Genomic DNA, 24,857 nt, shown 5'->3' on the forward strand with positions numbered 1-24,857 from the left:
AGACAGTCTCTTCAATAAGTGGTGCTGGGAGAACTGGACAGCTACATGTAAAAGAATGAAATTAGAACAGTCCCTAACACCATACACAAAAATAAACTCAAACTGGATTAAAGACCTAAATGTAAGGCCAGACCGTGTAAAACTCTTAGAGGAAAACAGGCAGAACACTCTATGACATAAATCACAGCAAGATCCTTTTTGACCCACCTCCTATAGAAATGGAAATAAAACCAAAAATAAACAAATGGGACCTAATGAAACTTAAAAGCTTTTGCACAGCAAAGGAAACCATATACAAGATGAAAAGACAACAATCAGAATGGGAGAAAATACTTGCAAATGAAGCAACTGACAAAAGATCAATCTCCAAAATATACAAGCTGCTTATGCAGCTCAGTATCCAAAAAAACACAACCCAACCCAAAAATGGGCAGAAGATATAAATAGACATTTCTCCAAAGAAGATATACAAATTGGCAACAAACACATGAAAGGATGCTCAACATCACTAATCATTAGAGAAATGCAAATCTAAATTATTAGAGCTGACTACTTCACGTTCTCCTCATTTAATTAAAACTCTTTGCCTGTCTCTTCTATTTGTTGAGCAAATAAATAAGCAGATATATTTACCTAAACTATCAGGTTTGATTTCCTGAATTTGCTTGATTCTAAGATGTATGATATAAATGCATAATTTATTCACATGCTTTAGGGCTTCCCTGGTGGCGCAGTGGTTGAGAGTTCGCCTGCTGATGCAGGGGACACAGGTTCCTGCCCCAGTCCGGGAGGATCCCACATGCTGCAGAGTGGCTAGGCCTGTGAGCCATGGCTGCTGAGCCTGCTCGTCCGGAGCCTGTGCTCCGCAATGGGAGAGGCCACAACAGTGAGTGGCCTGCGTACTGCAAAAAAGACCCAAAAAAAACAAAAAACACATGTTTTAAAATTATATTTACATATTAGTTCCAGGAATAACCCTGAATTCATAAAAGATAAAATATTGAAAAATGCTCGAGGACACCAATAATATATAATAGTACAATGTTTGGTTTGTCGTTTTATATGTAAATTTTAGAAGTGTTCTTTTAAAATATGTACCTTAAAACCATTCAGGTAAAAGCAATTTTTCCATATGAACAACAACAAAGAGATAATTAGGAAATGGTCATTTACCTTGTGAGACTTTATGATTTATATTATTCTAATCTATATCAATATAGTAATCTACATCTTTAAATAAAATGAGTATTAGTGTTAATGAATAGAGAAAAAGAGTGAAATTATTTTTTTTAAATCCATGCCTGCACATTCCATGTTCTCTGGCTTATAGTAATCCATGCTTAATATTTATCTTGAGTTTTTAAATATTTTCTTTATTTTTATTTTTTATTGAGGTATAATGGACATGCAACATTATATTATATAACATGTTAGTTTCAGGTATACAATGTAATGATTCAATTTCATGAAATATTTTTGATGTCTGTCATAGTATAACTTGGAAGGACCTCTTCCATGCATTAGCATAATTGTATATATTAGAATTTTCTACTTTGGACAAAACATTATCATCTAAAGGAAGAAAAATTTAAGCTGAATTTTTAATATTTATTACAAATTTCTTTTCCACAATATGGAAAACTTATACATTATATGCATTCCATTTCATAAAATGCTCTGTAAAATAATTGGCCTACATCATTTAATTATCATTGTGTAAAAAGAAATCCAACGTCCTGTAGCTTAAAATCAACTACTGTTTATTATAAGTTGAATTTCCCATGGCTTGCCATGGCTTGGCTAATCTAGTTTGGGCCCAGTTTATGTTGAGTTTGCTCAGGTATCAGTGGTTGACTGCATCTGAAATTTGGTCAGGGCTCTATTCTCAACTGGGCTTTCCTGGGACATCTCAGCTGATACTTCTCTGCTTTAGTTGTCATTCATCCCTTTTTAAGGACCATCAGACTTACCACGTTCTTATCATGTTGACATCAGAAGCTCAAGAGCTAGTGAGTCTCATCTTGCAAATGCTTTTCAAGACACTGCTGATGTCAGGTCATATTGACATAAGCAAGTCACAAACTAAGCCCAGGCACAGAGAATTAAACTTACCCACAGTGGGAAAGCATTGCGAACTTACACAGAAAAATGCACAGATAGAAGTGGTGAGGAAATTGGGCCATTAATGAAATCTAAGCAAAGTCTGTAAACAGTGTCAAACTAGTCTTACAAGTTCTTTTTGTCCTTTCTCATCTCCATCTGCTTTTTATTTCAATATCATATGTATACTTTTTCTTTCTATACATATTACCAAAAATATATTTAAGTATTCAAGTATAAATAATTCACAAAAATTCACATTATATTTCCCACAGAATGAATTCCATGTTAATAGTTAAAAGTGTTTATGTAAATGTATGAAAGTGAATGTTCAGAAATCAGCTAATGAGTTATGAAGGGTTTGGGAATTACTGTAGTCTTATTAACCATTCTTCATTCCCTTTTGTTGTAAACAAATTATTATTTGTAAACAGCCATGAATAATATCTTGAAGTCAAATTTTTTTGGTCCTATTTATTAAGCAAATAATGATGAAAATAATAGACATTATTTTAATTATTATAACTGTTTTTGTAACAGTGACAAAATATATACAAAACAAATAAATATTTTGGTACTATATACCTTTTAATAATTTGTAGGTCAAAGGAAATATATTAGTTTAAAAAAGTTAATCTGGAAATTTATCTATATGGCACAACAAATTGAATCATAAACAAATCTCTAAGACTGCCCATCTTTGATATAATATATTGCATATCAAGTGACTAAAACTTTGAATAATTATTGCTCTCTAATTAGCATATTATTAATATTTCTAGATGTCAGATTTACGTGGTTGAATAATGTATTTTTCCATTTTTAGTAGATTATATGTCATTTTTATAAAGTTTTTTCCCAACAAAAACAAAATACGATAGATTTATGCTACTTCATACTATTTACTAGATGTCTCTGAGGCATAGATTAGAGATGCACTGTGTGCAATAGATGTATAAATGATTTGTTTACATTACTCTATATAAATTATTTGTTTGCTTAATGTCTTGGAAATGATTTGATATATTATGGTTGCTGATCTTGTTGTCATTGGAGTACTACAATAAACAAGATCTGTGTCTAATTTGGTCTTCTTTTAGCTTATCTGAACCAAATAAAGGTGCTTTTATCTCCATTATATTTTATATTAATGACACTTTTATCAATTTCATATTAATGTATCACATTTATGTTTCCATTTCCCCTTATTAAATATTATTTCAAAAATTATGAAATATTTCAAACAAGAAAAAGTAGAGCATAATATAAAATATATCTATGCATACTCTACCAAAACGTAGTATAAGTTATAGCATTTTGCCACATTTGCATCTGACATATTATTTGAAAAATATAAAGCATTATAAATGATGTGATGCTTTCTTTGACCTCTCAATCATCCTTCACTGAGGCAATATCCTGATCTCAATGCCTGGACCATGGATTAATATTATATCTTTACTACATATTAATATAATTATATACAATATATAATATTTTTCTGCTTTAATATACAAGTATAAAATCATCTATACATGTTATTTTTGTAACTTATTGGTTTTACTCATAATTTTGTGTTCCAGGTTAACCTATGTTTATAAATTTTTTAAAAGTTCATTTTATGAATAACCCATTTATTTATTTCATTTCCCGGTTCACATGAGCCATAATATTTTTTACACAGCACATATCTAGAATGAATTTGTTGAGTCTTATGACTTGAGATTATTCTTATTTAACAGCTGTACTAGTTACCAATCACAGTGTTAAACATTTCTCCAAAACATACCTACTTAAAGGAATAAATATTTATTTTTTTTCACAGTTTATGTGGGTGAGGAATCCAGGCATGCCTGAGCTGCCTTAGATATCTCACAAAGCCATAGTCCTCTCAAAGTACAACTGAGGGTGGATTTGCTTTCACACTCGCCCATGTAGTTGTTGGCAGGATCCAATACATCACATGTTAAACTAAGAGCCCAGATTCCTCACTGGCTATTGATGGAAATCCAGCCTCAATCCTCTCCACAGATCATTTCACAATAAGGCAGCTGACTTCATCAAACAGAGGAAGAAAGAGATCCTAACCTCTGTAATCTAATCTCAGAAGTGACAGCCTATCAACTTTTGCCACAGTCCACATGTTAGAAGCAAGCGACTAAGTCAGCACATACTCAGGTAAAAGAGATTACACAACGGAATGAATACCAAGGGATGAGCTCATTGGTAACTATTTCAGAAGCTAATTACTGCTTGGGCTATTAGCAAAGTACTTTCAAAGTGATTGATCCAAATTTTTAAATTATTGAGATATAATCAGCATATAACATTCTGTAAGTTTAGGTATGCAACATGTTGATTTGATACATTTATATATTTCAATTACCAACACAACATAAGCTAACACTTCTTTCATAACACATAATTATCATTTATTTTTTGCAGTGGGAATGATTAAGTTCTAGTCTCTCAAATTTGAATATTATAATACAGTATTCTCAACTATAATCACTGCTCTGCATGAGATATCTGGAACTTATTTTTATATTAATTACAAGTTTGTACCCTTAGACATTTTTCCAGCTCCCAGCTCCTGGTAACCACCATTCTATTCTCTGTTTTTATAGGTTCAGCTTTTTTAGATTCCACTTATAAATATCATACAGTATTTGTCTTCCCCTGTCGACCTTATTTATCTTATTTAATGCCCTCAATGTCTATCCATGCTATAGCAAATGGCACTATTTCCCTCTTTCTCATGTCTCTCTCTCTCTCTCCCCTCCCACCCTCCCTCCCTCTCTTTCTCTCTATAGATAGATAGATAGATAGATAGATCATATCTTCATTATCCATTCATCCATTGACAGACACTTAGGATGCGTCCATATCTCGACTATTGTGAAAAATATTGCAGTGAACATGGGAGTGTAGATGTCTCTTATAGATCCTGATTTCATTCCATCGGATATAGAACCAGAAGTGGAATTGCTGGATCCTATAGTAGTTCTATTTTTCATTTTTTTGAATAACTTTTCACACTGTTTTTTATAGTGGTGGAACCAATTTATATTCCCACCAGTGGTGCACAAGCATTCCATTTTCTCCACATCCTTGCCAACACTTCTTATTTCTTCTATCTTTGATGATAACCATTCTAACAGGTGTGAATAATATCTCATTGTAGTTTTAATTTGAATTTCCCTGATAATTAGTAATATTAAGCATCTTTTCCTGTACCTGGTGATTATTTGGATGTTTTCTTGGAAAAATTTCTATTCAATTCCTCTGTCCATTTTTAATTAGATTTTTTTCTTTTTTTTTGCTATTTAGTTGTATGATTTCTATTTTTTATATCAATCCCTTATCCAATAAATAGTTTGCAAATATTTTCTCCCATTCTATTGGTGGCCTTTTCATTTTGATGATTGTCTTTTGCTGTGCAGAGGCTTTTAAGTTTGATGTAGTCCCTCTTATTTACTTTTGCTTCTGTTGTTTGTGCTTTTGGTGTTATATTCAAAAAATTATTGCCCAGATCAAAGTCAAGGAGCTTCTTCTCTATGTTTTTTAGGAGTATAGTACCAGGTCTGTCTTATGTTTAACTCTCTCATCCATGTTGAGTTAATTTTTGTGAGTGGTGTAAAATAGGGGTCAAATATTATTATTATTATTTCCATCTGATTATCCAGGCTTCATCGCATCCTTTGCTAAAGAATCTATCTTTTACCCACTGAGTGTTCTTGGCTCTCATCAAACATTAGTTGATTATATATGCAGCAGTTTATTTCTGGACTCTAAATTTTTTTCCACTGATCTATATTATTGCTATTATGTCAGTACCATACTATTTTGATTACTATAGCTTTACAATATGGTTTGAAACCAGGATGTGTGATGTCTCCTGTTTTGTTCTTTTTTCTAATGATTGCTTTGTCTATTCAGAGTATTTTGTAGTTCTATACATATTTTAGAATTTATTTATATTTCCATGAAGAATCCCTTTGGAATTTTGAAAGGGATTGCATTGAATCTATAGGTGACCTTTATTAGCATGGATATTTTAACAATATTAGTTCTGGTCCACAGAGATATCTTTCCATTTGTTTGAATCTACTTCAATTTCTTTCATCAAAATCTTGTAGTTTTCATTGTACAGATCTTTCACATCCTTGGATAAATTTATCTCTAAGTATTTTATTGTTTTTGATGCTATCATGAATGGATAGTTTTCTTCATCTCTTTTTCAGATGTTTTGTTGTTATTGTGTAGAAATGCAACTGTATATTTTTTCCCTGCATCTTTACTGAATTCATTGATTAGTTTCAACATTTTTTGGTTCAGTCTTTAGAACTTCCTATATATAAGATCATCAGTGAATAACAACAATTTTACTTCTTCTTTTTTCAGTTTGGATACCTTTTATTTCTTTTCCTTGCCTAATTGCTCTAGTTAGGACTTCCATTACTATGAATGAATGGTGACACTAGACACCCTTGTCTTCTTCCTGATCTTAGAGGAAAAGCTTTCAGTCTTTCATTGTAGGATATGATGACAGTTGTGGGTTTGTTGCATATGGCCTTTATTATGTTGAAGTTTGTTCCTTATATACCAGATTTGTTGGGGATTTTTATTATGAGAAAATGGTCTATTGTGTCAAATGCCTCTTCTGCATCTATTGAGAACATCATATGATTTTCTTTCATTCTATTAATACGGTATGTCACATTTTCTTTCATTCTATTAATATGGTATGTCACATTTATTGCTTTGTGTATATTGAACCAACTTTTCATCCCAGGAATAAACCTCACTTGGTCATGGTATATGATCCTTTTAATGTACTGATGAATTAGGTTTGCTAATATTTTGTTGAGAATTTTTGCATCTATATTCATCAGGGATATGATAGGCTATGAAGCAAATCTTATCAAATGCAGGAAAAGTGAAATAATACCAAGTATCATTTCCAGCCACAATAGTAAGAAACTAAAAATCAAGAAGAGGAAACCTGGAAAATTTTAAATCATGTTTAAATTAAACAACATACTCCTTAAGAAGAAGAAACCTTAAAAGAAATAAAAAATACCTCAAAACAAATGAAAATGGAAATACAGCATACCCAAACCTATGGGATGCTGCCAAAGCAGTTCTGAGAGGGAAGTTTGTAGTGATAAATACATTTATTAAGAAATTAGAAAAGTGTCAAATAAACAACATAACTTTATACCTCCTCAAGGAACTAGAAAAAGAACAAACTAAGCCCAATGGTGGTAAAAGAAGGAAATAACAAAGATCAGAGCAGAAATAAGTGAAATTTGGACCAAAAAAAATCACTGAAACTAAGAGCTTGTTTCTTGTAAAGATAAAACTGACAAAACTTTAAGTAGAATAACTAAGAAAAAAAAAGAGAAAACTGTAATAAATAAAATGAGAAATGAAAGAGAAAACATTACAACTGATAGGACAGAAATGCACAGGATCATAAGAGACTACTATGAAAAATTCTACACCAAAAAAATTTGGAAAAGTTAGAAGGAATAGATGAATTTTTAGAAATATACAATCACCCAAGACTGAATCAGGAAGAGACAGAAAATCTGAACAGACCAGTAACAAATAAGGAGATTGAATCACTAATCAAAAACTTCCCAACACAGAAAAGCCCAGGATCAGATGGCTTCACTGGTGAATTCTACCAAACATTTAAAGAAGAATTAATGCCAGTCCATCTCAAGCTGTTCCAAAAAATTAACAAGGAGGAAAAAGATCCAGACTCATTTTATGAGGCCAGCATTATCTCAATATCAAAGCCAGATAAGGACACTACTGGAAAAGAAAACTGTAGACCAATATATGTGATTGCTCCATATTTTAACCTCATTAATACCATATAAAAAAATCACATTTCTTCCATTTCTTGTCAACTCAGCATAGATAGATTTGTAATTTTTAATGAATTATTAAGAATATAAATGTTTATTTTACATTGATTATCAGTGTAATTTATTATTTTATATATTTATTCACCTTTTTCAATCCCTTTTTCTGTGGCTTGTCAGTTTTACTTTTTAGAACTTGGTATATTTGTATTTTTTATCTGTTCAGTTTTTCTATATTACCTGAATACTAATGATTTTTTTTAACTTTTATCAAGATTTAATTGATATCTAAAGAAATGCACATATTTAATGTGTACAATTTAATGAGTTGGGCATTTGCAAACACCCATGATGCCACAGCACAATCAAGTTAATAAACATATTCATCACCTCCAAAAGTTTTCTGTGTCCTTCTTTTTTCTTTTTCTGTTTAGTAGGAATACTTAACATGAGACCTGCCCTTTTAACAACTACTGAAGTACACAATGCTATATTGTTAACTATAGACATTATGTTATACAGCAAACACATAGAATTTATTCATCTACCATAACTGAAACTATATATCCATTGAATAACAACTCATTTCCCTTACCACCCAAGCCCTGGTTACCACTACTATATTTTATCCTTTTATGAGTTTGATTAGCAAGTGGAATCATGCAGTACTTGTCCATGATAATATCTCATTGTGGTTTTGATTTGAATATCCTTAATGATTAGTGATGTTGAACATCTTTTTATATTTTCATATACCTGTTGGCCATTTGCATGTCTTTGGAGATATGTCTCTTCCAAAGTCCTTTGCTCAATTGTTTGTTATGTTATAGTAAAGTTAATTAAGCTTTAAATAAAAATGCAGATTTACTAGGCTATGTTAAAACATTTCTTAGGTTCAAATTTAAAATTTACTGTCTAAACTAATACATTTGTTGGATGAAAATGCATATCGTTTCCTGATTGATGTCTTTAAGACTAAACAGATATTTTGCTTGGTGAATGTACTAAATAACAAAATCAATTTTCTCAGTGAATGTCTGAAAAAAATATACACAGCTAAGAATTAATATTTAAATAAAGCATTCATCTACCACCCCCCACAATTATTTATAGAGCAAAAGCTGTTTAATCTTCAATTTGCAAATAAGATATTCATTTTAAAAAGAATGCATACCCCTTTTAAGTAAATTGCTCTTTAAAAAAAAAATCATCTAGGCTCACTCTAACATGGTGCAATTAACACTTCCTGTCCTGAATCTCAATCACTTGCTAACACTATTTGCAATCCCTGGATCAGTACTTCCTGAACCAGTTGTATTGCCTCTGTGTACATGTTCACAGTGTAATACCATTAATAACATTCTGATCACTTTCACTTCTTTCCATCTCAGACATGCTGGAATTCATAGTATGAACATATTCTATGCTATTTTACATGGGAATCAGAGAGTAAAAAACATCCATCCAAGAAATCAGCAGAAATCTTCTATAATTGTAACTGTCACGCTTTAAAGCTGCACAAATTTATTTCAGGATGGAAAAACACTAAATACACTTTGTATGACAAATATCAGGAATTTTGAAGAGGAGATGGCATTAAATATTATAGACATTTCAACAAATAAAATTTATTTCATTATTCTCTTTAAAAAAGCCAACAATTTATAAAGGATAACTGACAACTTTATTGTAAAATATTTCATTTACTTTTTAAATTGTGAATATTTCATATATCAAATGTTAAACATAAAACAAATAATTTTTTCTTTTAAAATATTCATAGAAATAATATCTGCTCTTAGTATATCTATCAGTATAGTTCCTAATCCCAAATTCAGTTAAGTATACCACCATAAGGAATCTACCTATGTATCTATCCTTGTGTATCTATCCTTATATCTATATATCTGTATGATTTAGACATTTTGAAGTGATACAATTATTAAATATCAATATTCAAATAAAAGCAATTTTCTAATGTGAATGTGTTTTTTCCTTAAAAAACTAAAAATAGACCTACCATATGACCCAGCAATCCCACTACTAGGCATACACCCTAAGAAAACCATAATTCAAAAAGAGTCATGTACCGCAATGTTCATTGCAGCTCTATTTACAATAGCCAGGACATGGAAGCAACCTACGTGTCCATCGACAAATGAATGGATAAAGAAGATGTGGCACATATATACAATGGAATATTCCTCAGCCATAAAAAGAAACGAAATTGAATTATTTGCAGTGAGGTGGATGGACCTAGAGTCTGTTGTACAGAGTGAAGTAAATCAGAAAGAGAAAGACAAATAGCATCTGCTAACACATATATATGAAATCTAAAAAAAAAAAAAAAAAGGTTCTGAAGAACCTACAGGCAGGACAGGAATAAAAACACATATGTAGCAAATGGATTTGAGGACACGGGGAGTTGGAAGGGTAAGCTGGGACGAAGTGAGAGAGTGGCATGGACATATATACACTACCAAATGTAAAATAGATAGCTAGTGGGAAGCATCCACATAGCACAGGGAGATCAGCTCGGTGCTTTGTGACCACCTTGAGGGGTGGGATAGGGAGGGTGGGAGGGAGATGCAAGAGAGAGGGCATATGGGGATATATGTATACCTATAGCTGATTCACTTTGTTATATAGCAGAAACTAACACGCCATTGTAAAGCAATTATACTCCAATAAAGATGTTAAAAAATAATAATAAATAAATAAATAATATGAGTTAAAGAAAAAGATTAAAAAATGTGTTCTATCATTTCAGACTGAACAATAACCATTCTTGCTATGCCCATTAATTTTAATATAATAATAATGACTAGTGTAAAGCATAAAGAAACCTATTAGGCATCACATGCTTATAATGTGTATGAACTATTTCCAAAAAGCCTTTAAGAATGTTCATTTTGTTAAAATTATCCTCATTTTGTAGATAAAATAACATTTGGTGATATCTTGTATGCCTTGGTCCTATTTCGATTTATTATAAACTAGATCAGGACTGATTTGGACCGTAACAAATAGTGATTGTTTCAGGCAGCAATAAATAGTGATTGAGATATTATCAATATCTCTGTATCAATGGTCCTATAGAATACAGTATACCTAGAGTATTACAGAAAGATAAGATTACTTAATTGTATCCATTTATTTTACATTTTTATTTGAATGATTTTTTCTGTATTAGAGGAAATTGAACAATAAAAATGCATCCTTGTGATTAATCTATAATTTGCAAGAAGGGTTTGGACACTTCATAAGTACAGTGCCATTCAAAGAGAATTATATTTGAGAAATTAAATTCAAAGTTTAACAAAGATTGGTATCTGCCACTCATTACAGGGTTAAATATTTTTTCTTTGCAAAAAAAGATCTCCTTGGAATCCTTCATTCGATTTAAATTATTTAATCAAATAAGACAATGTACAGTGTTAGTCAAATGAGAAAATTCTAGGAAGGTTTTCCCAGTGAGGATGTACCCATGGTCATATTGATAGAGTTAATGAGATTTGGATACTTGGGTATAAAAACCTCTTATTAAGAGGGAAAAATGTGTTACATCTATGAAAGATTTTGGTATACATTTGACAAAACCAGTGGCTATAATAGATAAAAAGCTTAATTCTCCATTTTGCATTATTGTTTGTTCTGAGTAGTTTGTAGTTTGTAAAATATGTGCATATGTGCATGCACGCGCACATGTACATGCACGTGTGCTCACACCACACACACACACACACACACACACACACACACACACACACACACACACACACACACACTCCCCTACCCGGGGAACACTTTCCTATTTAGAGTGATATTACTGAGATCCAATTTGTAATAACAAGCATTATGTAAGTCACGTAGAAAATTAAGTAAATTACTCAAGGTCATAGATATCTAGGTTTAGAACCTAGGTTTCTTTTCTTTGTTTATATACTATTTGTTGTTTGTGTTAGATAAATGCTGTTTACTTGGAGTTCACATTTTCATTTAGATATTTTTCTCCTTTTTGGATATTAAAATATCCACTACATTCGAATATATAAAATTAATATAACAATGAAAATATAACCTGACAAATAAATATTTGTCTCTTTTTAATGTATGATACCAGTGCCTGTCTATGACTGAAAAGATGAAATAATGTAACATATAGCCACAGATATGAAAGGTAATAAAATCATGTAAAATAATATGATGTGCAACTTTGGACAAATGCATTCTAAAAACTAAGCAAATGGAGCCCTCAGTCAGACGAGCGCAGAGACGCTTCTGGAAGTAGCATCACCATGGCTGCCCAAGTAGAACCCCAATTTCAGTTCAAATTGGTATTGATTGGGGATGGTGGTACTGGTAAAACTACATTTGTGAGATGTCATCTGACTGGTGAATTTTAGAAGTATGTAGCTACCTTGGGTGTTGAGGTCCATCCCCTTGTGTTCCATACCAACAGATGACCTGTTAAGTTCAATGTATGGGATACAGCTGGTCAGGAGAAATTTGGTGGATTGAGAGATGGCTATTATATCCAAGCTCAGTGTGCCATTATAATGTTTGATGTAACATCGAGAGTTACTTACAAGAATGTGCATAACTGGCATAGAGACCTGGCATAGAGATCACATCCCCATCGTGTTGTGTGGCAACAAAGTGGACATTAAGGACAGAAAGGTTAAGGCAAAGTCAATTGTCTTCCACCGAAAGAAGAATCATCAGTACTATGACATTTCTGCCAAAAGTAACTACAACTTTGAAAAGCTTCCTCTGGCTTGCTAGAAAACTGATCGGAGACCCTAACTTAGAGTTTGTTGCCATGCCTGCTTTTGCCCCGCCAGAGGTGGTCATGGACCCAGCGTTGGCAGTGCAGTACAAGCACGATCTAGAGGTTGCTCAGACAACTGCCCTCCTGGATGAAGATGATGACCCGTGAGAAAGTGAAGCTGGAGCCCAGCGTCAGAAGTCTAGTTTTATAGGCAACTGACCTGTGATGTCAGTGGTACAACATGTTTGCCTCTTTATTATATAGCTAAGCAGAGCATGTGATTAATCTTTGGGATGCTGAAAGAGATGAATGGGCTTCGGAGTGAATGTGGCAGTTAAAAAAAAAAAAAAAACCTTCATTTTTTTTGTACCTGCATATTTATGTATTTTGGGACACAGTTATTTCCTCCTTGAGTTTCACGTATAAGACTGCTATAGTCACATCACAATATTCAGTGGTGGAATCTTGTTTGTTACTGTCATTCCCATTTCTTTCCATTTAGAATCAGAATAAAGTTGTATTTCAAATATCTAAAAAAAAAAAATAAGCAAATGGATGTTTTTATAGTGAAGCATAAATTAACAAAATTGACAAGGGACAGTTTCGATTTTATTTAAAATGTTCCATAACATAGAAAATATAAAAAATCTTATCCAATCATCTTACCAGGTTATAACAGCACAAAAACATTATAAATTTTATTTTGAAGAAATGACAAAATATAAATAAAATCTTAGAATATCAAGCCATTCAGTAGTACTTAAATCAAAATGAATCAGGACAAACAGGGTTTATTCCACGAAAGTAGGGTAATCTATCATTAGAAAAATCTATCAGCATTATTTATTATTTTTTCTGTGTCTTAGAAAAATTTTGACTTGTTCAATAAACACTTGGAGAGTTATAAAAGTAAATGAGATATAATCCCAGTTTAGGTTAAAAGTGAAAGATATAAATATGCATTGATATAGAGAAAATTAGGTTTTATTTATAAAAGATTAAAGCATTTGGAAATGTAAGTGAAAATCAGAAGTATCAATGTAAACTCAGGACCAAAAAGAAGAAAATGTTATATGTGTTGTCAAAATGTGAATGATGGATGTTTTATATTTGTTCTCTCAAACTATTTTCTATGAGTCCCGAGATTTTTTAAAATTTAAATATGAGCTCACAGATTTTTATCTCCAACATTATTTCTAAATTAAAAAAAAAATTACAAACTGTTTCAAAGAAGCTGCTTCCATGCTGTTGCAAGAAATTTCCTTCTGCGATAACATCCTTCCATTAACCATTTTTATTCCTACATCATTAATAACGAGGGGAGAGTTGAGTGTAAGTTAAAAAACAGTTGTGTGGGGGCTTCCCTGGTGGCGCCGTGGTTGAGAGTCCGCCTGCCGATGCAGGCGACACGGGTTCGTGCCCCGGTCTGGGAAGATCCCACATGCCGCGGAGCGGCTGGGCCCGTGAGCCATGGCCGCTGAGCCTGCGTGGAGCCTGTGCTCCGCAATGAGAGAGGCCACAACAGTGAGAGGCCCGCGTACCGCAAAAAAAAAAAAAAAAAGGCTGTGTGGATTCATGTCTGATTTACTGAAGGAAGTGAGCCAAAATAATGGCTAATTGTAACCCTCAACAAAAGGTAGTAAGCTTGGTTATTTCGTAGGCAAGAGTCCCTTCATCTCTATTTTTGGAAAATTGAAAATGGGTCTCTGCCCTGAGTTTACTCCGGAGAGCTATAATCCCACCACTAAAGCGTTCTAGGCTCAAGGTAGGTTTTACTTGCCTAGAGCGTCACTTCCCTCTGCATTGATTCTGTACCTCCCACAAGCCAAAGTTTCATCCCTATTATTTTTGTGCAATTTTAATATCTCCCAAGGCAACTTCCAGAAAACCTGTGCTGTTTGCCTGATCTGCCCCAGTTATTTCCCAAGATGCCAATTACTGTTTTTGTTAGTACTCTGTTTACATAGCTACATATGATTTAGCCAGTGCCATTTTCTCCATAAGCCCTGTGATTGTTAGTGGTGATTTTACAGAATGCAAGATCTTTCAGGAACGTGTGCATTATATTCAAACAGATATGCCTGCACTGAAGATAGCGCCAGAACACTTTGTTCCAGAAAGCAAAAAGGCTTTCAAAAATAGAAGTATCTAAATGTTAAAGGAGTTAATGTTAATAGGAAGCCTATTGACTAGGCAGTGGTAATGGATAACAAGAGAGAATAAAAATTCAAATTATTTGTTTTATATATTATTATTATATAGTAATAACCATTATTGGTTTATATATATATATATATGATTATTCCATAATATTAAGCATTTGTCTGTATAAAAACTGTGGTTTACTAATTTTTTCCCACTCAAAAATAGAGAAGGATAAATAAAGGGAACTGTGAATAAGCCAAACTATTCTGGTAAAAGTAGGACATACACTAGAAACAGAAATGCTTATCAGTTCCAGTTTTTACGGAATGGTCAGGTAGAAAGCATTCCCCAAATCTGATGAAGGATAGTAGCTTGATCTACTGCTTAGAGAAAACCAGACTGCATACCCAATCTCTGAATTCCTAGGATATATAAACTCTGGACCACCCTGTAAAATATAGTATGTGATGCCACTTGATGTTTCTAAATATTTAAGGAACATGGGAGATAAAGAAAATTAAACTTGGTAGACATGGTTACACACTGAAAAAGCTTCAGATTACAAGGAAATGCACAAGTTTAGAGGGTTATGTGACTTAGAAAATTAATATGATGTTTAAAAGTGGCCTAGAACAATGTTTAAATAAAGATTATTGAGACACCTTAGTAGGTACAATCAGGCCTCATAGTTGAATTAGAAGTCAATTGTTGGCAAATCACAACCCATAACCTAGGCAGAGATATTATGCTATTTTATTTCTAGTTCTGAGATTATGATTCTATCCTTGAAAAGTATGGGAAAAAGTATGAAGAAAATGAGAAAATGAATAAATTACATAATGCAATTCCTTTAAATAGTATAGGAGAAGAAATAAACTTTTATAGTTAATGATTTCTGTATTGTTATAGTATTTGAAGCACTTAGAAGTAGTCAACAAAATGATTTGTTTAAATAGTAAAATTAGTATAAGGAAATATGAAATTACTTTTCAAGATAACTATTATTATAAAAGTAAAAAAAAGATATATCGTGTGTTTTTTAAGATCTTTAGAATAAATGTAATTACAATTAATAATTTAAACATTAAACAAACTAAAAACATTAGTAACTATCTTTCTGCAATAAAATCCTCTTGGATGGGAAAATCATTTAACAGTACTTACACAATTTTCAGTTGCATTTATCTGTTTATACTACTGCTTTTTCTTTCTTCCTAGTGTTACCTTTTTCCTGTTTACTATTGGGTATTTCTGACCTACAGTAGACACGTCGATAAATATTTTTCAAGTAAAAGAAAGAAAGGAATTATAGGAGAGAAACCAAGAAATTATTGAACTTTATTCCATACTTTCTTAACATTGGATAAAATGTCTATAGACTTAAATTAAAAAAAAAAAATCTCAGTAAAACAAATTGAAAAATAAACAAAGATATTGATGAGCCAGAATTTAAAATGTAGAGATAGATATATGCATGTATGGGCATATGATTCATGAAAAGCTTGCCATTTCAAGTAATTAAACAGCCTTGAAATAGTTGTTTATCCATATTGAAAGATGAAGCTTGGTCCTGACCTCAAACCACCATAAATGTGTTTCAAATGGATTAAAAAGCTGCAATCGAAAAATGAAAAAAAAACCTTCAAAAATACAATTGAGCATATGGAAGAGTATATTTACAGTGGCTTGTTTTTACAACTAATTTTTAATCAATGAAAAGATCCAGATGTGAAGACAAAAACTGACAGATTTTACTATATGGATTTGTTTGTGAATGTCTGTTTATATTTGAAGACACCATAGAGGATGTACAAATATAAGATTGAGAGAAAATATCCCTTATAATAAGAGATTTGTGTTCCTAGAGTTTCTACAAACTAATAAAAAAGTATGAGAATAGGGTATAAACAAATAACGACAGAAGATAAAGACAAATGACCAGAAATATTGTTTATGTCACTAACAAACATATTAAAATTAATATATTGTTATATTTTTTATGTATCAGTTTACAAAAGGTAAATTATTAAGAACATTTAGTAATAAATGAGAGTGTAAATAAAACATTATTCTCATGTACTGCAAGATGTAAAAATTCATGGTCATTTTAGAAAATATACTTCTATTTATAAAAATTAAACATACATCACTGTTCTTCCTGAGTACCACTAAACAGAGTGACTTATACCATAGGCCACATTTAAACCTAACAAAGATATTTTGGAATAGAAGTTAATTTTTTCCCTGATACTCTATCTGATGATTATCTTTACGACACTTAAAATTCACCAAGTACTATGTAGTCTCACAGACTCATGTCTTTATCTTTGAGAAGAAAAGTTAAGATTTTGAAAAATATAATTATGCTAATATACATTTGAAGCAAGGATGAACAAGCAATAACTGATGAAAAAGTATAAAATACTATATATTTTTTATTCAGAAAGAAAAATAAGTGCAATTTAGTGACCCACTGGCTTGGAAAGGCTGAGTTATTAGTGATGCAAAGGATTAGAAGCAAGCTAAGTGCTTAGGCAACAGATTTAGAAACAAACATTCAAGGAGGCAGTGGAAGTAAAATCCCATGAATAAAGAAACCGTAAAGCAAACAACAAATATTGCTTTTAGAGAAATGAAAGGCTCTTACTTGGTGTCAGTAGTGCTATGCAAATTGTAAACTAGCAGTAAATTTTCTTGATTAATTCAAATAGCAGAATAAAGCATGCCCTCTAATGGAGGAATAAAGCCCTCAGTGCTCAAGCATGAAGCACTCAGGGGCAGTGTTTTTCACTGGACAGGCTCACCCCAGAGTATGAGATGGAAATGATATCAATGCCAAATGAAAAGAAAAATCCTGTTTCAGAGTTAATGATCTTTCAACCTATGCACACTTGAGTCTCCTGAATTGCTAATTTTTTGTGCTGGATCATTAGATAACACTTACATCAGTTCCCTTGACAATTTATTTCTACTATTTTTCTAATTTCATCAGAGGTCCTAAGACAACTCTAGCTGAAATTCTGATTGACCAAACGCTTCCTCTACCGAATCATATATAGCAAATGGTCTGATCCCTTTTTCATTATTTATTTAGATGTTTTTATTGGGCATGTGTTTCAGGGTAGTCTATTCTTTCACATTAATTAAAAGCTGAAAGTAAATGGGTGGCCTGCTACTCCTACTCTCTGTGTGAGAATGGCTATGAAAAACTTGAGACTTATATTTTAGCACAGAGAAGTGAAAGCAACAGTATTCTTAAAAGCCATACTTAGAGGTTTTTTTTTTTCTATGAATGTATAGGTAACTCATTCCAACTTAATTACTTAAAACAAAGACAACTTGTTGCTACCGTGAATATCTCTTTATAAGCATGAATTGTATCTCAAAAATAAATCATATACAAAGCTCAATGATAAAAACCATCATTGAGACAGAAAAGAAGTTTTCAAATTTATTTTATAAATTTCTCAAAATCAGAGCCCTTCTGCATCCCAAATAGTAACTCATGAGCTTAAATGTACAGAAACTCACAAAAAAATTCAGACATAGGAACACAGAGTTTAAACCATATATGTTTTCTTCTTTTTTGTGTGTGTGTGTGTGTGTGTTTTTTTTGCGGTACGAGGGCCTCTCACTGTTGTGGCCTCTCCCATTGTGGAGCACAGGCTCCGGATGCGCAGGCTCAGTGGCCATGGCTCACAGGCCTAGCCACTCTGCTGCATGTGGGATCTTCCTGGACCGGGGCACGAACCCGCGTCCCCTGCATCGGTAGGCAGACTCTCAACCACGGCGCCACCAGGGAAGCCCAACCATATATGTTTTAACATGTACATTTTAAAGAAAAAAAATCTTAGGGAGATTTCATTGTAGTTCACATTATATCATGTGCTTTCATGTCTTATGTTCATCGTCTACCAACTTCTTGATCTTCACCCATTTAATATGATTAATAGGCAAAACATTTTATGGTCATCTATATTTTATTGGAGGTAAACTGTTAATCATCCATTCTATAAAAGTTTAGCAAACAGTTACTGTATGCAAGTCTTTATGTTAGGCATCAAAATTATTAAATATGTAGAGAACAGACACAAATGCAGAAACTTGCATTATTATTTCCTTTGAACTTTGTGTCTTTTTTTTTTTTTTTTTTTTTCGGTACGTGGGCCTCTCACTGTTGTGGCCTCTCCCGTTGCGGAGCACAGGCTCCGGACGCGCAGGCTCAGCGGCCATGGCTCACGGGCCCAGCCGCTCCGCGGCATGTGGGATCTTTCCGGACCGGGGCACGAACCCGTGTTCCCTGCATCGGCAGGCGGACTCTCAACCACTGCGCCACCAGGGAAGCCCTGTGTCATTTTTATAACTAAAAATCTTTCTATATGCTATATGGATAGAGATTCCAGGAAGATGATGGATGTGACAGGGAAGAGGGCTTGGCAGATATTCAACTAAGTCAATATTTTCAGAGAGAAAGGTATGGGTAAAAACGCCTTGATCGTAAGTGCTGACTGGTTCAGAGTCATATAAAGATCAAGGACTAGCACATTTAGAAATGTGGCATAAGCCAGAGTTTAGTATGATCCCTGTCCCTTGATGGCTTGTAAATTCAAAAAGATCATTCTGGCTGAATAGATTACAGTAGAGCGGTATCAACAGCCTGAGGAATCTGGCCAAACAACACTGAACATAAGCTACAGAGTGCTTTTGGCATTTGTTATTATTTAGCCAATATTGTCATTATAGGGGAAATTTATAGGAAGCATTGATAGAATCTAGGCAACATGTCCCTGAGGTAGCAATACGTAGTTTTGGGGTACAGAAGGCTAAATGTGAATTCTTTAAAGAGGAAAATGGTCCAGAGTAACATGATAGATGCAAGTGATTTCTTGGGTAACAGGATAAAATAGGATCTGTAAAATATGCCCAAAACAAGTTAGGTTGCTTGAATTCATTCTATGATTTACAAACTACTGCTTTTGCTAAATTTCAAAACTCTGAGTCAGAAAAGGGCAATGGTATTTAATTTATATGCCACATATGCTAATATTTTAGAATGTCATGTTTTGTAATTTCATACAGTCTTCCTGCTTTACAAAATCTTAAACAGTATACTGCTTACTGCTTCCCTTCTGTAACTCCTAATAAAGTTAATTTCATTAGCCCAATTTATTATCTTCAAAATGAATGTAGCACTTTTAGATCAACAATTACTCTAAAGGGGATCTGAATCCCATTACCCCTTTTTTTTCATTTCTTCTCTTGCTCTAGGACAGAAGGAACTTACAAATCTGATCTTATTGACTCACAACTCTGTTTACTTGAAAGGATACAATCCTTAATACAGCTACTAGGATTTGAAAGAAAAAAAATAAGTAACACCACTTCTCTATTCAAGTTCTGAAACAGTTGAGAAATAAGACAAAAAAGTAAGTGGAATGGAAGATTAAATAAGGCCTTGAATCCTGATGAAGCTCACATTGAGGGAATTGGCATACATACTTTTATTGATTCTAAGACCCACATCATTTCACATTTTACCTTATCCAAAATTGATGTACATGCATATACATTGCTATTTTACAATTACTGTAGCTAGTTGACATTTACTGTATATTTGTTAGCTTATGCTTATTTTTTTCTTCCAAATTCATTTATTAGACTTAGTCATTCATGAAGACCTAGGGGGAAATAAGTGAAGAACAGAAAAAGAAGCTACTTATGTACTTATCCCCACAATACTCACCTTCATTCTCTGTATGTGCTGTCTTTCATTCAGTAACTAAAATGCATGATGCATTCCATACATTATTAGAGCAACTGTCAATCATTCAACAACACACTCTGACATTGGCTTTTTCCCAAACACTCCACACTTGACATTATCAGTTTTGGCTAAAGACAGTGACTTCTGTGACACATTATTTAATTGATGCTCTTTAGTCAGCTTGTTAACATTTCAGGTTCCATTGGAACTACTGACCGTTTGCTTCTTCTCGAAATAGTCTCTGATTTTAATTTGTGTGGCAAATAACTTAATAGAGATTTCTAATCCCAGCTAGGATGGAGTAATTTTGTGAGACCAAAAGTCCTACCCAGAACATATAGGAAAGCCAAATAAAATAATAAGAAGGAGGAGAAGGAGAAGAAGAAAAGGAAGGGGAATTTAACCGAATAATATGTATATTGGAAAGCTGCCGTGGCAATCAAGATTTGATGAAACAAGATCCTAGATAGAAAGAAACCAAAGAAGAATGAGCCAATATTCACTTGCTCCAGTTTTCTTCTTAGGGGTTAACTATTCTTTATATGGAGGGAGAATTTGAAAATCTGGGCAGCAATGCCCAGAGGCAGAGAAGTTGGAAGGGATTTCATCAATCTTCACTGGGATGGGAAGACACAGTTTTAGTATTTGGGGCCACTGAGGTAACCAGAATATGATGCGGTCAACATCCCAGAGTAAAGAGAGGTACAGAGATATGAGCAGCATAGGCCTATGTATGAAAAATAATAAATGCTTTCAATGATGCTTTTATCATCAAGAGTAAGTTAACCCTATAATCTGATAGGCAACAAGATTAAAAGAAGATTATATCATACTGACTGGCGGGAGTGTAATAATCTTTGTATGATTGTCTGGATTCTCTGGTACCATCCTAATTATATAAGAATAACAGATATTAATATTGCTTTTATAATTTGGTTTCTTCTCCTTGGCAACTAATGAACTCAAATTTTTATTCCCTTAGCACTGTGAAAATGTCAAAAAACCCCAGTCTTCCTTTCAGATTCTTTTATCTCTACTTTTAACATCTTGCCCTTGGGGGATTTGCAGAATTATTGTTTTAAGGGCAAGAGATTGACCTTGGAAAAATGCAGTAGAAATTAAATATAAATTATTTTATTATTTTATGAAGTTTATTGTACTTATATCAAAATCTATTGTTCCATAGCTAAAGGATTCTGTTCTGCCATTATTTGTTGAGTTCATCTTTAAAGGCCTTGTACAAGATATTTCTGGATATAAAGTATGTTAGACATTATTCCTATCATAGAACAACTAGACAAGTAAACAGGTATTTTTATTACTAGCTTGAAAATTCAAATACTGCAAGAAAGGTCCTAAATAATTTTGTGAGTTCAGAGGAAGAAGTGCTTTCCATTTGTTGGTGAAAGTGATGATGGTGGTGGGACTAATAATATGATTTTTTAATCTGAAAAGGTCAATTTACAGAGGCTTTTATTTGTTTTATTTGCTGGGGACTGAAATGAATTTTTCCATTTGGAAATAAAAGGTAATAACAAGTATTTTAGGCTGCAAGGAAAGAAATGAGAATGGATCAAATAGTGTGGAAGCATAATGTACAGGAAATCAACACTTTATATATTTGGCCTTAGTATACGGATCAAGGCAAAAAAAAAATAAAAAACAGGTTGTGTCAGGTCTTTGGTGACCTTGATGGTCTGGTTAAAGTTGTGGAAAATTTACTGAGTTGTGAGTTACTAACGTGTGTCTTTAACTTCACTGTGCCTTTGAATATTTTTTTTTTTTAGGAAAATTTTGATAGCACTTTCTTGCGGGAAGATTTAAGAAAGAAAAATCTGCTCTGTTAGTATTGGTACTGAGATAAGAAAATCCCCCCCTAAAGCATTTGCATTGGGGATAGAAAGGAAAAATATAATAAAAGGCATATTATAGAGTCAGCATTGCTTTGAAACTGATTGATGGGATCAAAATGAGATATGCAATGATAACTTGAAGACTTAGAGCCTAGATGACTTGAAGGATTATGAAACCATTAAAGGCAATAAGGAATACAAGATTAGGGAAGATTTGGAATTAAATAATAAATTCAATCTGGCTCATGCAGAATATGACTATAGCTCCTAAAATGTAAAACACATGAATAACACATTATACTTGCTGCTTGTGAACAAAGAGAAGATAGGCACTGAGTGATGACTGAGTGTGGTGTTACTGAGAATATACAATTTAATATTGCTGGGTGGGGGTTCCCAATACCATATTGCAGTAGATATAAAAAAAAAAAGTGACCAAAAGTCCCATCCACTCCTGTATGCATATATTTTGCAATATGAGCTTGCTCCTACTTTCTTCAGAACATGGACTCTTTCTCTCTACCCCTCAGATTCAGAATTCGCCATGTGATTTGCATAGGCCAATAGACCATTAGCAGATATGATAAAACTGGAGACTCTAAACAAGGTTTTGAAGTATGACTTGCCATCTCTCTCTGCTGGAATTCCTGAGCCACCACATGAATAATCCAGGAACTTCCTTCTAAGCACCACATGGAGAATTAGACCCAGTCATTCCCTGGTGTTCCCTCTGAGGCCCCATACACATCAGTGAGGCCATGCTATGTTGTCAGCTTGTAAGCAGCTGGCCCAGAGAAGATCTGCTCAGAGAACCATAAGCATTGTGAGAAATAATAAACATTGCTGTTTTAAACAAATATGTTTTGAGGTAACTTTTTTTTTCTCCCTCAACAAAACCTAAAATATGTGTCACTGATTTTGATACCAGGCATCAAGTGGAAACTATTAGGCAAGGAATCTATTAAAAAAGACTAGAAAAATGGCAAACAAAATGTTAGCCAAAACTAAAAAAGTAGTGAGGAAATAGATAAAAAAGGCTGAAAAAAAGGACACGTTTAAGTTATAGTAAAATATATGGCAAAAATATTGCTTACAATATCATAGAAGATGAAATATATACCTAGAAACCTTTCATATTAAAAGTGTTACTTCACTTTTCCAGTATAGGTATGATAAGTTACTGCATGAGAGTATTGAGCTAAGGAAAGAACTGTTCAGTTTGAAAGCAGAATTTATATGAACTATATATGGCTCAGGATTTGCCATATATATATATTTTTTAATAGATCTTTATTGGAGTATAATTGCTTCACAATACTGTGTTCGTTTCTGCTGTAAAACAAAGTGAATCAGCCATATGCATACATATATCCCCAAATCCCCTCCCTCTTGAGCTTCCCTCCCACCCTCCCTATCCCGCGTCTCTAGGTCATTGCAAAGCACCGAACTGATCTCCCTGTGCTATGCTGCTGCTTCACACTAGCTATTTTACATCCAGTAATGTATATATGTCGATGCTACTCTCACTTCACTCCATCTTCCCTCTCCCACCATGTGTCCTCAAGTCCATTCTCTATGTCTACGTCTTTATTCCTGCCCTGCCACTAGGTTCATCTCAGTACCAATTTGTTTTTTTTTTAGATTCCATATATATGCGTTAACCTACAGTAATTTTTTTTCTCTGACTTACTTCACTCTGTATGACAGATTCTATGTCCATCCACCTCACTACAAATAACTCAATTTCATTTCTTTCTATGGCTGAGTAATATTCCATTGTATATAGGTGCCACATCTTCTTTATCCATTCATCTGTTAACATTTAGGTTGGTTCCATGTCCTGGCTATTGTAAGTAGTGTTGCAATGAAAACTGTGGTACATGCCTCTTTTTGAATTATGGTTTTCTCAGGGTATATCCCCAGTAGTGGGATTGCTGGGTCATATGGTAGTTCTATTTTTAGCTTTTTAAGGAACCTCCATACTGTTCTCCATAGTGGCTGTATCAATTTACATTCCCACCAACAGTGCAAGAGGATTCCCTTTTCTCCACACCCTCTCCAGCATTTATTGTTTCTAGATTTTTTGATCTAGAAAAAAAATACCTCATTGTAGTTTTGATTTGCGTTTCTCTAATAATTAGTGATGTAGAGCATCTTTTCATGTGCCTCTTGGCCATCTTTATGTCTTCTTTGGTGAAATGTCTATTTAGGTCTTCTGCCTTTTTTTTTTTTTTTTTTTTTTTTTTTTGCGGTACACGGGCCTCTCACTGCTGTGGCCTCTCCCGTTGTGGAGCACAGGCTCCGGACGTGCAGGCTCAGCGGCCATGGCTCACGCGCCCAGCCGCTCT

General features: G+C 33.4%; 1 pseudogene; it reads left to right on the forward strand.

The window, feature by feature from the left end:
* The first annotated feature begins 12,232 nt into the window (after nucleotides 1-12,232).
* Nucleotides 12,233-12,915, forward strand: LOC132422493 (GTP-binding nuclear protein Ran-like; annotated as a pseudogene).
* The last annotated feature ends 11,942 nt before the right edge of the window (nucleotides 12,916-24,857 follow it).

Source organism: Delphinus delphis, chromosome 3, assembly GCF_949987515.2.
Source record: "Delphinus delphis chromosome 3, mDelDel1.2, whole genome shotgun sequence".
Taxonomy (NCBI): domain Eukaryota; kingdom Metazoa; phylum Chordata; class Mammalia; order Artiodactyla; family Delphinidae; genus Delphinus; species Delphinus delphis.